Source organism: Perognathus longimembris, chromosome 2, assembly GCF_023159225.1.
Source record: "Perognathus longimembris pacificus isolate PPM17 chromosome 2, ASM2315922v1, whole genome shotgun sequence".
NCBI lineage: Eukaryota > Metazoa > Chordata > Mammalia > Rodentia > Heteromyidae > Perognathus > Perognathus longimembris.
Window position 1 is genome coordinate 17,588,804 of NC_063162.1, and position 16,531 is coordinate 17,605,334.

The 16,531-nt window shown below is 39.0% G+C and overlaps 1 protein-coding gene across 5 annotated transcripts in view; it reads left to right on the forward strand.

Moving 5' to 3' along the window:
• Positions 1-16,531, forward strand: part of Sorcs1 (sortilin related VPS10 domain containing receptor 1) — a 497,305-nt gene that overhangs the window by 184,449 nt on the left and 296,325 nt on the right. The window lies entirely within an intron of this gene.

Genomic DNA, 16,531 nt, shown 5'->3' on the forward strand with positions numbered 1-16,531 from the left:
AGAGCAATTTTTAGAAGCAAATGGATAAAACAAAATATTGGACTTCTGAGGAGTTTTCTGTTGCTATCAGCTTTTAGAGGGCTGATTCTTGGCAATATGTGACAAGAATGGTGTTCTAGATTTTCTCTTTTCCATTTTTTTTCTTTATTGTCAAAGTAAAGTTCAAAGGGGTTACAGTTTCATATGTAAGCTAGTGAGTACATTTCTTATCCAACTTGTTACCTCCTCCCTCATTTTTCCTTTGCCTCCTCCTCCTTCCCATTCCCCTCTCCCCCAAAGAGTTGTACAATTGGTTTACAGCATATAGTTTTGTAAGTATTGCTGTTGCATTGGTTTACCTTTTTATCCTGTCTCTCAATTTTGGTATTAAACCGTGCCCTTTTTTCTTTTTCTTTTTTTTTTTTTTTTGTATTTCCTTCCTGTGGCTTTACCCCTGGTATCACTGTAACTGATTTTAGTACCCTGGATATTGTATATATGTGTATTGGAACGAGGGTAGGTGTTCTATATTTTCTATATGCACGCTTTTACATCTCTTCACCCTCTTTCTCTCTTGCATGTGTGTTCAAATATCTGTACAAAACCATATTAGAAATGTACACTTTGTATAACCTATAAATATTTAGTACATTTTTATAATATACAAATATATCCTATATTGGAAGTAATAATTTGTAGATGCTCTATAGTACTAATAACTGATAGTCTTGATACTTAGGAAGGAACACTCTTTTTGGAAAAAGTCATGTTTGAAATGTGAAAGAAAATATTTATAATACTTTACACAGGCTTTGGTGTCTGAGCAGATTCACTCAGTGTATGACCCCCAACCCCTTCAAAAAGTCATGGATAGGGGGAAGGAGAAGGTGGGATCAGGAGGAGAAAGCCTCCTGGTTGGTTTTTCTTTGTCTTCTTAATCTCTGCCTGAGGGAATCTACACTGTCAGATGTGTGCTCACTTTCCTCTACACCATCTCTTAGTATTTTATTCAGAAAAACTCACCTATGCAAATAAAGTCTGTAAAGAATAAATATATAAATAAAGTCTATAAAGAAACTATGACTCCAGGGCAAGTTTCAGGCATTATCAAGACACCCATTGGTCTGAGGGAAGACCTATCACATAAACGATGCGCTCTACATTTTTCCCTTTAGAATGCACCAGTGAATAGAGCAACTTGTTTGTTTCCACCTTGCAGTCATCAATATATTTCTTTTTCATTCATGTATGTAACAAAGATATATCGATTAACTCCTGACTGGGACAATGCTTTGTGGACAGTCCAGGTAGATTTTACTGAAAAAGTCACTGAAGTAGTCACCCAGAACTGCGACATTCGTAAAGATAATCTAACGTAAATAGACAAACTGTCATACAAACATGAGTGTTGCAATATAAATATGAACCACACGTTGCTTTTTGTCTAAGCTTATATGTATCTTTTCTCTATCAGGCTTTAAGTTTTTAACCCACCACTTTGTTGGTTTAACGCTATTAATAATGATGCTGACAATCGTAATGCTGACAATAATAATAATGATGATAATAAACCTTAAGCATTCACATAGTGTCAGTCATGGTACTCAGTGTCAAGGACTTGCCTAAGGTCATAGAATTAATAAGTATGGTCCACAGACTTACAGATTTGTTAGTTTGTAAGCATTATACCTTTATTGTTTACTGTTTACCAGAGCAACCTTGTGGTGGATATTTCTATGCCGAAATAATAAAATAGTCCAGTGTGTAATGCTATATATGTATAAAATTAATGGGCTTTTCGAATTGCTGTGGTACCCTAATCAGTGTTTTTTCTATTCTTCCTGGGCAGCCAGGTGTGGTACCTCACAGCTTTAATCCTAGCTACTCAGGAGGCTGAGAGCTGAAAATCACACTTCGAAGGAAGCCCAGGGAGGAAAGGCCATGAGACTCTTACCTTCAGTTAACCAGCTGGAAGTAAAGCCGTGGCAATGGTAGCTCACAAACCTTGAGTGGCAAATGCCAGCCCAGAGTATGGGGCCCTAAGTCCAAGCCCAAGCACCAGCACATACACCAAAATAACACTAATAATAATAACAACAACAACAATAATAGACAGCATGAAAATGGCTTCATGTTCAAAAATTAAACACAGTCACTGTTCCACTAAGCCCTCCTCCTTCAAAGCTTTATCAGCTGACTAGTCAAAAGTCAGGAAGTAGCAAACACCCTTGGGGCATTAGAGTAAGAGTCAAGAAGCCAATGAGCAGTTGCCTGTGTACTGACATCCTAGATGTCTAACCCCCTGTGGATCCACACTCAGGTGTGACAAGATGTACTGTACCAAATTAATGAGCTTTTGCTCCCTGTTGGTCTTGTCATCGATTACACTTTAATCCTGGAGCAAGCTGTTGATTTTGTTTTGTGTTGTGTTGTTGTTCACTCGAGGAGTCAAACTGAGAGCAAAGGGTTGGTCTGACACAGAACAATTAATTGCATCTCCGAACCAACTCCATCTAAGAGTGGACTTAGCTCGGAGATTTGTGAAGCACTGCATGGCTTTACCATTGAAGTGAGATAAGCTTAAAGGTTGAGATAAATAAAATGTCAAAATCTAAATAGAATATCTGTACCAAGAAATATATTCATCCCCCCCCTCCACTCCCATAGAGTACAGGGTAATCAGTGCTCTGCACTGAGAGGCTTAGCAGCAAGGAAGCTCAGTTTAGATGATGTGACCACTCCCTCTCCTAAAGGGGCACTCGGCCACAGCACCTCTGTCTGAGAGGCTTGCTGCTGAGGCCCACTTATCAAGTGCAGTATTCATTTTTCAGATGCACAGAAGACACAGACAGGTTTCTCACTGTATCTCCAAAATGGAGCACTTGTAGTAGCACAATCTTGTTTTGTTATTTTTTAACAAATTCTCCCCTCTAGCCGGAAGCCAGCCAGCCTTGTGGACTATTTTCCCGGAGGCACTTGGTGATTCCCAAGAGAAGTTTCTAGATAATGCAAGAAGCAAGACTGTGGTATTATGCCCAAGGCTTTGGCTGAAGGAAGATGAGTTGAAGCCTGTGGAGCTCAAATCCCCAACTTGGTCCTTTCCTTCCCACAGATGGGTGATTCCCATAGACCAAAAGCCTCTTTTCTCTTCCTACCTCACTTGAGGCAAAGGGACAAAAGGTAATTTGGGTCAAATTATTAGTTCCCTTGTTAAGAAGGTTGTTTACTGCTATAATCCAGGTCTCACTTAGCAACGAACACAAGGCTGCTGGAAAAGAGGAAACACACCCTAAAAATGATGTGTGCGATAATTTCCCTGTGTGAGAATTCTTCCTACTACCAAAAACCCAATGACAGTCGTACCTATGTCCGCAAGGCCTGCAGGAGGTAGCCCAGCCCCTGCGCTAGCAAGATTCTTCCACAGAGCTGAGCAGATTGCTTGGTAATAACTTGAATGAAAGGTTTTGATTTTTTCTGCTAATTCCACCTGCCATGACTATTTCCCTTAGACACAGTCAATCCAGGATAAGTTCTGTTCTTTGTTTTTATTCTAAAATGTTCACACCTTTCTGGATTATATTTCCTTAGGCACTGTTTTGGCTTTGAGTAAACCTTGTCTCTGGTTTCAGGAATCTCACTTTCCTGAGATATGAGTGGCAGTCCACCTCTGTGTCTTTGGGGAACACTAAGCAAACTTCCCCATTTTATTAGGGTGGCTTTTCTCAAGGAAGCCCTTCCTCCAAGACCTAAGGTTTGTCTGTTAACAGCTCTAGTCACCATGGCAGTATTGCAAGAGGTCATCTAGAAGCAGCTTGTTTCCTTTCTGATCACCTTTGTTGTCTCCTCAGCATACTCCAGAGCCTAAGCCAATCAAATTTACTCCTTTTAAATGTAAAAAAAAATTTTTTTTTCACTATTTCACCTTCTGAAGTCTCAATTGATTTTGCCTTTTTGGCTTGTATTGCTCTTCTGTTATCAAGTGTCCACATTTCTTGACAATGAAGACTTTCCTTATTTTATTGTCAGTTTAGGGAAAATGTCATATGTTTCATCTATGGGGAAGGACTTATAGGTTCTGCCCAATTAAGATGCTGTCTTGGAAGGCCGTTCCATGGAAGTGGCCCACGTGTTGTTCTCTGGCTTTGACCATGTGATATGGATCCCAGGCACTGTTCACTTCTTGCACTAAGACCATGGGGAGCTTTTGTCAAATCTCCTTGCTTCATCTCTTCATCTCAGTACACAGGCTTACACCAAGGAAGAATGGTGACACTTGTTAGCATGACATAACACACACAGAGTAAACAATGGGAAACAGATCATCGCCAGCCTTAGGGTATGAACTTCTGGGGCCTAGCTTGATAGGTCTTTTTCCTTCTATTTGATTGGTCTAAGAAATAATGATAGCCATGTATACTGACTGTTTACTATATGCCAAGCCCTCTTATATATCTGATATATGTGATAACTAAACTTATCCTCAAAATATCTGTGGGATTAGTACTTGGGTTATAACCTTTATATAGAAAGAGAGATTGAGACACAGGGAAATTCCCTGCCTGGGCTCATAAAGATAGCAAGCAATAGATAATAGACCTGATTCTAAGCAGGCTAGCTCCTGAGGTCAGCCTTTGAATCCCACGAGGATCATTTCTTTTTGGACCCCTTCTCTCACCACTTCCTTCCTCATACAGGAAGAATTACTGCTCGGATGCTAAATCTTTCCATTGCAAATAGTCTTTTTCTTCTTGAATGCTCTATTTTATGTACATTTATAAGCTTGACAAGAGAGCATTTTGAAGGTTGCATACTATTTTATTCATTATTTTACTCCCAGCCCATGCACAATTCCTGCCCATAGTAGGTAATCACGACCAGGGTAAATTTATTGGGAGATTTTAAAGATCCAAATTTTTGTCACCTGTGTGTTTTAATTAACTGATGTAAAATTAATCCTGTACTGCATAATGCATACACTCAATGGTTATCTGAAGGTGGCTTATTCAAATGTCAGGTCTGGCTCTAATTAATTGTCACTGCACACGTAGGAGGTGACAAGCATTCATTTAATTGCACTTGTAGATTGACACTGTTGTGCCTCATGTCTACAATGATGCTTCCTTGAGTGCTATGAGCTAACCTAATGGTAAAACTGGGTGAGTTTATTCCTATCCATTTCCTTTCTGTCAGTTAACTCTAGGGAGTTGTTCAAATACACGTGTAATGTCTAGGCCATCGATTCCTAATCCAACTACTGCACATTGTGCTGTCACCCAAGAATGAATAATAGGAAGGGGGATATTTATCCACATTCAAGACCCTGGCTCAACTGTAAGCAAAGGCCAAGGGGAGCCATGTGTGGCGGTGAAGATGGGTAGAGGGGTTTTGCCCTGTATATTGCAGGACAAGTGGAATAAAAGCAGCACTGCTAGAGAACTTTCGAAAAACCTTTTTCTTATTTCAGGTGAAGTTTCTGGAATACTGTTCAACTCGTAAATCAAGCCAGGGCACTTTCAACTCTGTTCTCTTTCCAAAGGGAAATGGTGTGCTGAAGAGTTATTCTGCAGCACGGCTTTATTTCTTTCTCCTGCTGGGATGTATTAGCAAGGTCGTCACCTTTGGTTTATTGGCTTCAAACAATCTGTGATTGCAGCGGATTATGACTCCTTAGCTTGCAGAAGCAGGAGATGCAATCAATTTAGGAAAGGCACAAAGATTTTTTTTTCCCTTTGAAAAATGTATATTTATTTCTTCCAGCATTCCTCAGGACTAAGAACGAAAAGAGCTTTTTGAAAGGAATTTATCTTTAAATGTCCTGCTTCTTCACATCTTTCAAATGGAAACATAGGATCAGAGCAATGTGAGCTCAGCCTTAACTCTGACTTGGCAGGAAGTAATATGAAGCAACAAAAATATGTCTTCTCCACCCCTAACCACCCACCAAATTAACTGGGAAATTTGTACCCATTGCCTTCTAGCAAGCCTATACCTTTTGAAATAGCGGCACACTTGTTCTAGCTACATTCACAGATACAAGAAGACAAGTTTTCATTGAAGAAAATTTGGTCTGGAGACCTTTAGAATTTGATTGGTGTTCACTGTGGTTTCGGTTTGTTACAGCTCTTCTCTCGCTTGGAAATCTATCCTTTTTCTTTGGTACTAGGTTTAGAACCCAGGGTCTTGCCTTTACTCCAAAGGTGCTCTACCACTTGATCCATACCTTTAGACTTTTTTTTCTCACATAGGGTCTCATATTTATGCCCAGGCCAGGTTGGGCATATGGAGGCATACGGAGAAGGACTGTGATCCTGCCAAGCTTAAGAATCTATCACTTTTCCTCTCAAAGGAGTTGCAACATTTAAATTACCCTCTTCCTTCTACATTGCATGAGACATTTCCTCTTTAGAGTTGAAAAAAAAAGCAATTCAGCTACCTGTCTCTTCATAACCTAACACATTAATGCAACAGCATGGACATCATACTTTCTGGCAGGCAGCCGTGGGGCCTGGCCTATTGTAATCTTGTCAATCAGTTTTGCTGGCACAAAGCACGGCTGGTGACTGCTGTTCTTGTGACAGAGGTCTGAACTTAGAGTGTCCCTTTGGGGACAGCTCTTCAGAGACCACAGGCTAATGTGGTGGTGCTAAGATGGGGTGTGTGTGGGGGGGGAGGGGGAACTCTGCCTATATCCATCTCTTTGTTCATCTGTGGTATGTTGTATCTTCAGAAATAGAAGTCTCTTACTCAAAGTGGTTCCTGCTTACTGATTTACTGGGATGTCAAATCAACTTGATGGATTCTCCCTCCATCACCAGGAAGCATGGGGTGGGGGGGCTAGGACAGGGTCAGTGAAGGCAGCCCCTGGGTCAACTTATGAAGGCAGCTGCCTCTGTGAACATCCTGATGAGTTTCGCTGACCTCACCAGCATGGTGACATGAGGTCTTCTGTTTCAGACTGATCTATTCAGATTCTCTATTCCCTTCTCTACCTAACTGCAGGATTTGAAAATTGGGACCAGTTTTCTTCTCACCCTTTCTCTATGAGGGCAAACTTTCAAGGTGTGTTTACTAAGTTTGTTTTCACTCCTCCCCTAAAAAAATGAAGTACAGGAAGGGACATCAGGCTCTTTTGGGGAACAGCCATCAACACGAGAGGAAGTGGAAAATAAGGGGTTCAGAGAGGATGAATATGATCAAAGTACTGAGTACATTGTACACATGAGTGGCAGTGTCAAAACAAAATCCTTCTTGTGCAACTAAACTATGCTAATAAAAATATTAATGTAAAAACTACTATCAACAAGGGAAAAAAAGAAAAGCAAAACCAAAAGCGCTAACAGTAAAGTCATAAAGCTGGTAAGTTAAGCCTCTGGAATAAGTTTTAGTAGAATAGAGAAAGTAATGAAGGTAGAGTGTTTGGTTCTTCGTCTCTGTGCTTTCTGTTATGTTCTTTATGCTTAATGAAGAAAATATAGAAACTAAATCTGCCCTATGTTGCCACTTATGAGCCTCATTTTCCTCATCTGGTGAACAGGTCTGCTAATTCTTCAGCCTTTCATGTTGGAAAGAACATGCATTTACTCATCTAAGATTAGAAAGTGTTTCTGTCTTATTTAACCAGGGCACAAACATATCATAAATATGTGGTCACAATGAACTGGTATTGATTTTGTTTGTGAAGAATAAATCATGTGTGAGAAGTTTACACTTTTAGTTTTTTTCCCCAGGATGCTTTTAGAGTTGAGTCTTACATTATATTCAAGAAATTACCTTGGCTCTTGTTGCTTTTTCTTAAGGGAATGAAGATGCAGCTTTCCTCTGGAGCTATGTCTAAACTCTCTCATCACAGGGTCTATATCTGATCTACGGGGAAATCAAAGGAAATCCCTGAACCAAAGCTATGTTTCCAGCTTCCTGTTGTTCATGAGACCTGTAGTCACATAACTATATCTCAGGTTTATTCTCATGGAAAATATGTGTGAAATTCCAAATGAATAGTAAGATCTCATGAAATTTAGTCTTTTTTCCACGACTAGAATGTTGTATGCCTTCTCTTTTAGTGCCAATCCATTATAGTATGCAGTGAGGTAGGGAAAAAGTCTGCTCAGAGATTATGTAATGAAATCCAAACATTTGTATTTACTTTATTTCACCTCAGTTTTCTGTTGTAGTGAGTATAAAATTATGAGGAAGGGCGTTAGCATTAGTTTAGAAGTGGCTCTGTAATCTAATGGTTTTGTGCTAAGGATCTCTGTGACTGGGACCTTGAATATTCCTGTCTGGTCAAAAAATTATCTTCTATTCACAGACTGAATTACTCATCTATGGACATTGTAACTCAATATTTAAAGAAAGGGGTGTGATGGATGCTTGTACTTGCTTAAATGGATTAATTTAACTTCTGCTGCCCCCAAAGAAAGGTTATTTAGCAGTAAGCATCTTAATCTCTTTATAATTTAGAATGCCCAGCAAAGGGAAGGAAGCAAAAGTGACTGTAAAGAGGACAACTCCCAATAAAGTGAGCATTCATATAATGTGACACTTTGTGTATAAAATACTTAAATCATGCAGTGATTTCTGTTAGCCTTTGTTCTTGACTCTGCTTATTTTATGATTTCTCTTCCTTTTTTCCTTTCTATATTGACTTACTATGGTGCTTTATATATCCTCCTCTTTTGCTGAATCTTATGACGTATCCTTTTGGCAGATAATTTATTCTAGTTGTTGTTGGCAGTAGTGGTGTTTGAACTGAAGGCCTCCCAGTTTTGCCTAAGGAAATCATGCCACTCCGTTGGATAAGAAACAGGTCATAACCAATGTGGAAACAGAAAGCACAAGCTCTGTTCAATGGCTGTGTGCCAATAACAAAGCATCTTGTTGGCTCAAGGCCAAGCCAGAAATTGGAGAAGATGGGAAGCATGATTCTCCGCAAGCAATCTACTAGTACTTAAGGATAGTTAGCTTTTTGCACCCTAATGAAAAGCTTAACTTGGAGGCTTTTTAAAGGGCAAAAAAAGAATGATAACTTCCAGTTATTCTACTCAGAAATGAATTTGCAGGCTTCTAGTACTTTTTGTTAATTCTTTTATTTCAGAGGACTGTTTTTTTGTTTTGTTTTTTCCCCAAAATGTTAGAAATTCACTATGGGTATGGAAATAGTAGCCTTACTTGACTTTTCCTTAAGTTTTTGTAAATATGATCAGAGCAATATTGTTGCTGGAGAGGTCACTGCTTTGTCTTTTGAAGAGTGAATAGGATGTCCTGTGAATAATGAGACAGGTATGAACATGTTGTCTGATCTTAGCAATACAGTAATTGTGCAGTCTTGAGAACATTACTTATTCTATCTACTCTTGAGTATAGAGGAAACTTTTTTATTTGACAAACTGATATTTCTCTTAAGATTTTAAATTTCTAATTATTATTCCTCCAGTGGATGCCTTCATCATTGTGCAATGTTGATGACAGAAATTTTGAATATTTTTCCTTAAAGATGTCCTTCTTAACTCATTCATACTTACTTAAAGCTAGACAGGGGCAGAAGTCCTCAGTGTTGCTTTTTAAATGAGAAGTCTGGGAAGTCATAGCTGGTAGAATAGAGAGCCCATAACCAAAGTTTAATCAGTAGAGAGCACAGCTACCTTGTCCAAGTTGTCTTATCTTATTAATTCCATACCCCATATTAGGGGTAATAATAGTAATTGCACCAATCAGACTGCAGCATAGAATGTTTTAAGAAATTTCCTCAAACATTACATGTTAGATGAGCTATAAATGCAATTGAAAGTCAGGTCCTCTAATTGTAAATGCAAAGAGAGAAAATACTAATTACTATCACTGGAGCCCCAATTTCGTCATTTATAAATGAGTATCCCAAAAATTCTTCCCTAAGTTAAAGTTGCTGTAAAAAACCTGGTAGATTGAAAATTCCCTGTTTGCTCTAAATTGTAAAAAGCTCCAGAGATGTTGGTTGTCAGGAGTTAGAGCAAGAAAAGCATGTTATTTATGGTTTCTTCTGCAATAACAATTATAGGGACACCTGGAGATAACTGTCTCTTTAGGTATTCTTGTATTTCACTGGATATTGTTCTCCTTGAGACTTAATAATTTGCAACTTTTTGCTTGTGGCATTAAAGAACAGTGCCTGCAACAGAGTGGATAACTATCTCATGAGCCAATGCCTTAATAAATCATTGATTTTATTTTATGTCATATTTACTGATCATATGCCTGGGAATATGCTAAGTATATTTCATACTTCGTGGCACAGTAGAGTCTTCTGGAGATTTCTTTAAAATGCTTTATATGTAGCTCTGCCTAAGAATTAATTGAATCAAAATCTCTGAGATTGAGCCCATGACACTACAACCACAGTAAATTTAATATGCAGAAAACACATAGAACCAGTGAATGTTGGCCTCTTGCTTAACTCGGGATTTACCTGTCTGGGTTCCTCACTAATGTGGCTGATTATTTCTGTTTGGACATCCAAGCCACAGTGAATATGTTTTCCTATCTTGCCCCTTTTCATGAGTAAAGTTTTCTGCATTAAGAAGGATACAAATGTAACACTCTCACTGTGTGTAATCTCTTTTGCACCTTGTCCTGAAACACAATTCTGCTATATACATAACTCCAAAACTCAGATCCCTTTGTAGTGTTTAACAAACATGAATATCAGGAATAGTGAAATTCAGGATGAGTGAAATTCATGTCAGCAAAACCCATTGTTATGCTTTGAATTTCAGAGGCTTGGGTCTCAAACTGGTTTCAGAATCATAACTACTGATGACCACTGTAAAATATTATGAAAGGAGGCATCAGTACCTGAATGGTGGTTAAATCGGAGCCTACTCCCTATATGCCTGCTTTGTTCGCAACTGAGTTGTCACAAACCTACTAAAAATTACTGTGGGTAGGAGGGAAATGCTCACCTTGAAGGGACTTCTAAGTCTACGGAGACCATAACAGACAGGCTCATTTGGTGTGTTTGTCAAGGGTGTCCTCAGAGCCAAAATGTGTCTGGATTTCCCAGAATTATGTTGTTTTGTTTTTCTTAGAGGGTGAATATTTTCATTCTTCTTTAATTCCTGAGTTCCACTGAGGTGTCATTTTTTTTTCCCCTAAGAAGCAAGCATATGCTGGACTGAAGACACACATTCACACTTGGTGGGCATTGGGGAAAAGATTACCATCATTCTAAAACAAACCACAAAACCCTTCGCTTTGTCACCTGTGACAAAGTTAAATAGCAAGTCAAGATTCTAGCAATAACCTGGGTGACAGCTGTTTTGTGAGGTGCTTCATGGAGGTGGGGCTTAGGAGGCCAAATGAATAGTGTCAGGGGCAAATGTTGCTTTTACTCAAGGCAAAGATTTCTACTCTAATAAAAAATAAATTTAAAAACAAAACAAAAATGTCAGAGTATCTCTGGATATTTCAAACAACACAATACAGTTTTCAAAAGTAATAATTTACCTGTAGAGAAGGTTAATCACACAGTATACTTTTACCTGTGAGGATACTGGTGATGAAAACACACAAAAATCACTGCTGTATGAATAGGATGTCAAATGTCCTGCTCATCTGATTGAATCATTATTTCTCCTTGAGAACACTCCCAGTATCTGACTATCAATGCTTCCAAGCCCTGTGCGTTTCCAATCCTCCACTAGGTAAGCAATCCTATGAATATTCTTGTTGTTCTGGAAGAATCTGCCTTTTAAATTTTTCCATCAGACCTCCCCCCTTTTCTTCCCTGTCTTACTGGCTCACAGGACCAGTACATTGATCTCCTCTCACCCTTTTGTTTCCCTTTTTGCTCTTACCTTTGATTCTAGAAATATACTAAAAGTAATGGATGGTAGTTAATAAACTATGGCAGGTAGGGAAAAATGAACAGCGACGTGCTCATTTTGATAGACTGTGCTGTCTGCAGATAATTTACCAGGGCAGAGTGCTGACACACACAGCCACACAGGAAGGACTTCTCCCGATTCTTCAACCAAACTCATTCTTGAAAGTTTCCATTATTCATAAGGCACCATCCATGAAAACTGCAGGAAGCTGTCCTCTGATGAAGCCTCTGAGCTGGTGGCTCTCCGGTTTGGGGGCTAGAAACAAGCAAACATCTGTATTTGTGCACTTGGGGAGACTGCCAACTTTCAGAGGAAGAACTTTACATTGGAACTCAGCATGGTGAAACAGTTTTCTGCCCTTATTACCAAGTATTTGCCCTACCCCCTTCCATGAGATACTCAGTGAGTTCTAAGACTCTGCTCTTGCAGCTGCTTTTACATCTATCCCATTGAATATAGCTCATCACTTTTCTTGTTCTGCTTTTACTATAAACGCCTTGATGGAAGGACAAGGTTTCTTTGTATATTGCCCCAGCCTAGTGGAGTGCCTGGCACAGTATGTATACTAATTAAAAATAATTAATTGAACAAAGGAATCAATGAATAAAAATCTCAAAACTATTTCTGGATGGATCTAAGGTTATCACCTCTAAAACATTATTGATCCCCAAGTGTGTACTAGGGGAGCAAAAGCAGGCAAAGGGCTTTGTAGGAGTCTTTTCAAAATTAGGAAAGAAATGTATACTGCTTATGTCTACTTTATGGGGTTCTACATCACAACATACAGCTGTTTCAGAATCATAGTCTGTGGGGCCCATACAACATATCACCTCTCACAGCTGGTCCTAGTTATATCTTAGAAAACCCTGGCTACAAAACTCCACTGCAATCTATTGTGATTTTCTGACTTCTGAAAGCTAGATTTTTTTTTTTCCCCCTCTAAGTGACCCTTGATTTAAAAGAGCCCTGGGTTAGATGTAGCTTGAGGAAGAGTCAGAAAGCATTAGAATACCAGGCTTCCTGGATATTTGTTAGAAGCTTTATAAATGAAAAAAAAAATAAATGGTTCCTGGTTCGTAGGGGCTGTCAGCATTCTACCAAAGAAACCAGAACTACAGAACTCAGATTCTAATACGGAAGAAGCAAAAGGCATCTAAGTGCATCTGAAGCGGGTATGTGCTCTATTGAGATTTCTAGTGGTGCGGTGTCTGTGAGCTGATTGCATTGTTTAAAGCAAACATTAGTGATGAGATACACAAACATGCACACATGTGTGCATATGTGGCTCTCTCTCTCTTTCACATACACACACAAACACACACACAGATCACCCAAGAATACACATGTCAGCTTGTATATCCTGTTAGGAAAATGAGGTTAGGATGGCAAGGGGTCCGGAAGATGCTTTGCATTCAGATCCAGCAGGCCTGCCACTTAATTTGCAGGGTAAGCTAATGCTTGTTTACTCGGAGCATAATGACTCTTGGAGGAGTGACCTTTCCTGGTGATTCTCTAACCAATCAGTCTTAACCCTTTCATTAATTAATTTCCTTAAGCAAAAGGGGTCCCTCCCACCTCTGCTCTCTTAGCAATTATTGATTTTGCACCATACTCAGAATTATTAGTTTGTGAATGGTAATGACCCTACACTATTTATTTTCATCACGTTTGTTGACATCTCAGCAGATGGGGTGGGGGGGCGGTGTGCACGCATGCGTGCACACATGCACGCACGCATGCATGCATATGACCTTCCAATCATTTGTGGTCATTTTGTTTGTTATAAGAACCTTGCTGACTGTTCTAAAATTCAGCTAAGACCAGCAGCTTAAGTTACAAAATTTGATTTTTCATCCACTGAGGATACTAAAACAAGGGAGGGAAGATGAACCAGAAAGCCTTCAGTGTAGCCTCTTTGTGGGTGATGTGCTTTTCTCGAAGCTACTTAAGACCCTAATCTGTCATGTGTCTTCATTATTAAGGAAGAGGAAGGGAAAGAAACAATATCATTTTATAAAATAAAAAGTCTATTTTAATGAGGTTGGAAAGTAAACATAAACTATAGCTCTGTGGATCTCATTTTTCTCTAATAAGCCAATTCATATAATTTTCTATTGTAACATCCCTGATCTTTTATCTTTCCTTTCGTTTTTCTTCCTTCTACCTTTCTCTTTCCCTGCCTCCCTCCTTCTTCCTTTCTTTCACTCCCTCATTCTTTCCTCCTTTTCTTCTTTTTATCTTTCCCTTTCCCTCCCTCCCTTCCTCCCTCCCTCCCTGTCTTCCTGTGATTGAAAATGTTCCATTAAATGCTGCAGAAAGACCTACATATAATGTGTAATGGAAAGCACATGGAAAAAGGATGCACAAATATTAAGGATTGCAGCAATCATTTATTCAGGAAAAAGTCACTCTCATCTGATCTCTGAGTCTAATCCCCTCTGAGCCCTCCTCTAAAGCTAAGCCACCCTTGAGCATGAAGAAGTCTTAACCATTGATGCCTATGAATGGGCACAGAAGCCGTGGAAGAAGCCTTTGTGCCATTCTTTGGGACACTATAACACGTCTTCTCATTTGTGTATGTTCCTAGTATGAGTTGATTGGATGTAATCATAACGTTGAAAATTTTTCTGACTCTGTGTCTGTAATTATTTCTTCTATAAATTAACATACAATTTTATGGGACAGAATACAAACTAAATCTAAAAATCTCATCTAGGATTATAAACAAACAAAAACATAACTTGTTTATTTCGATATAAGAAACAATGGATTTCCATGCACAGGTTCTGACAGGTGAGAAATCGATTATGGTCAGGACAGAGTTATGTACTCTCCATTAGCTGATCTTTCCCTTCTCGGTACTTATTCTAAAGAATTCTGGCTACAGCTTTAGTCGTTGGTTATTTTTCTTTCTACATTCCACTCATAGCAGCTGAATGGACTAATCACCAGATTAACTGACTAGGTCAAATAACTAGGTTAGTTAACTAGCTAGGTTAACAAAACAGGTTAATGACTAATGTAGTCATTTGTCTTTGTCCCATTGTGTGTGTGCGCATGCGCACAATAAATCCATCTTTTTACTTGGGACTGTCTCTGAGTGGTGGACTCTTGGAGGGATGGGAGATCCCCCCTCGTATCTCATTACATTGCGGTCTCCTTCCTTGGGGGATCCCATTACAACATAAACACAAAAAATAAAATTATTAAAAAACAGTATTTTTTTAGTTCACACCTGCCTGTAATCCTAGATACTCAGGAGGCTGAGATCTGAGGATCAGGGTTCAAAGCCAGGCCAGGCAGAAAGTCTCTTTGATACTTATATCTCCAATAAACTACTCAGAAAAAGCCAGATGTGGCACTGTGACTCAAGTGGTAGCATACTACCCTTGAGCACCAAGAGGCTCAGAGACAGTACTCAGGCCCTGAGTTCAGCCCCAGGACTGACAAATAAATAAATAAGTGAATAAAATAAAAGTAGGGCTTAGTTGAGGTAGATAAATCACCAACTAAAAGTGTGGGATTAGGTAGCTTTATTTGTTTATATACAAAATTTAGAGGATGAATGAGTATGGTTTGAGATTTTTGATCTAATATTATCTAAATTCACCTAAAAATCCATGAATGATTCCCTTATTTTAGAATTAACAACTGATATGCATATATATACATATATATTCCCATTTACCTCTGGATGAAATTTACATTCTAGTTTGTATTTTTTCTTGTTCCTTAATATTTTACTTTATTGATGTTCAATATAAAAGGCTCGTAAATATTGGCCATTTTTAAATTAAAATAATTTTGTATACCTTAATTTAATAATCATAGGGGATGCTCAATAAAAGTTAAAATTATTATGGAGTGAACACTTCATACACATTTCTTTCATTCTCATTTAATTCTCACAATTCAGCTCAGAGAGTTACATTTTTAGTCCCCACTTTTCAGATGGGACAAATGAGACTCAGGAAATCTAAGTGATTCCATCAAGGTTAAATTAACTAGAGAATCCAGATGCTAGTGGATCATGGCCTGTAATCCATGCTGAGATCTGTGGATCATGATTTGAAGCCAGCTGCAGGAAAGTCTGTTAGATTCTTATCTCCAGTTAACCATCAAAGCACTAGAAGTAGAGCTGTGGCTCAAGAGATAGAGCACCAGCCTTGAATGAAAAATGAAAAGCTTAGGGACCACACCCAGGCCTTGAATCTCAACCCCGACTATCACAAAATATAGACAAATAAAGGTACCTACTCCCAGACTTTTAGTTGGTGATTTACCTACCTCAACTAAGCCCTACTTTTATTTTAATCACTTATTTATTTATTTGTCAGTCCTGGGGCTGAAATCAGGGCCCGTACTGTCTCTGAGCCTCTTGGTGCTCAAGGGTAGTACTCTACCACTTGAGTCACAGTGCCACGTCTGGCTTTTTCTGAGTAGTTTATTGGAGATATAAGTATCACAGAGGGCTGGGACTATGGCCTAGTGGCAAGAGTGCTTGCCTCCTACACATGAAGCTCTGGGTTCGATTCCCCAGCACCACATATATGGAAAACGGCCAGAAGGGGCGCTGTGGCTCAGGTGGCAGAGTGCTAGCCTTGAGCAAAAAAGAAGCCAGGGACAGTGCTCAGGCCTTGAGTCCAAGCCCCAGGACTGGCCAAAAAAAAAAAAAAAAAAAAAAAGTATCACAG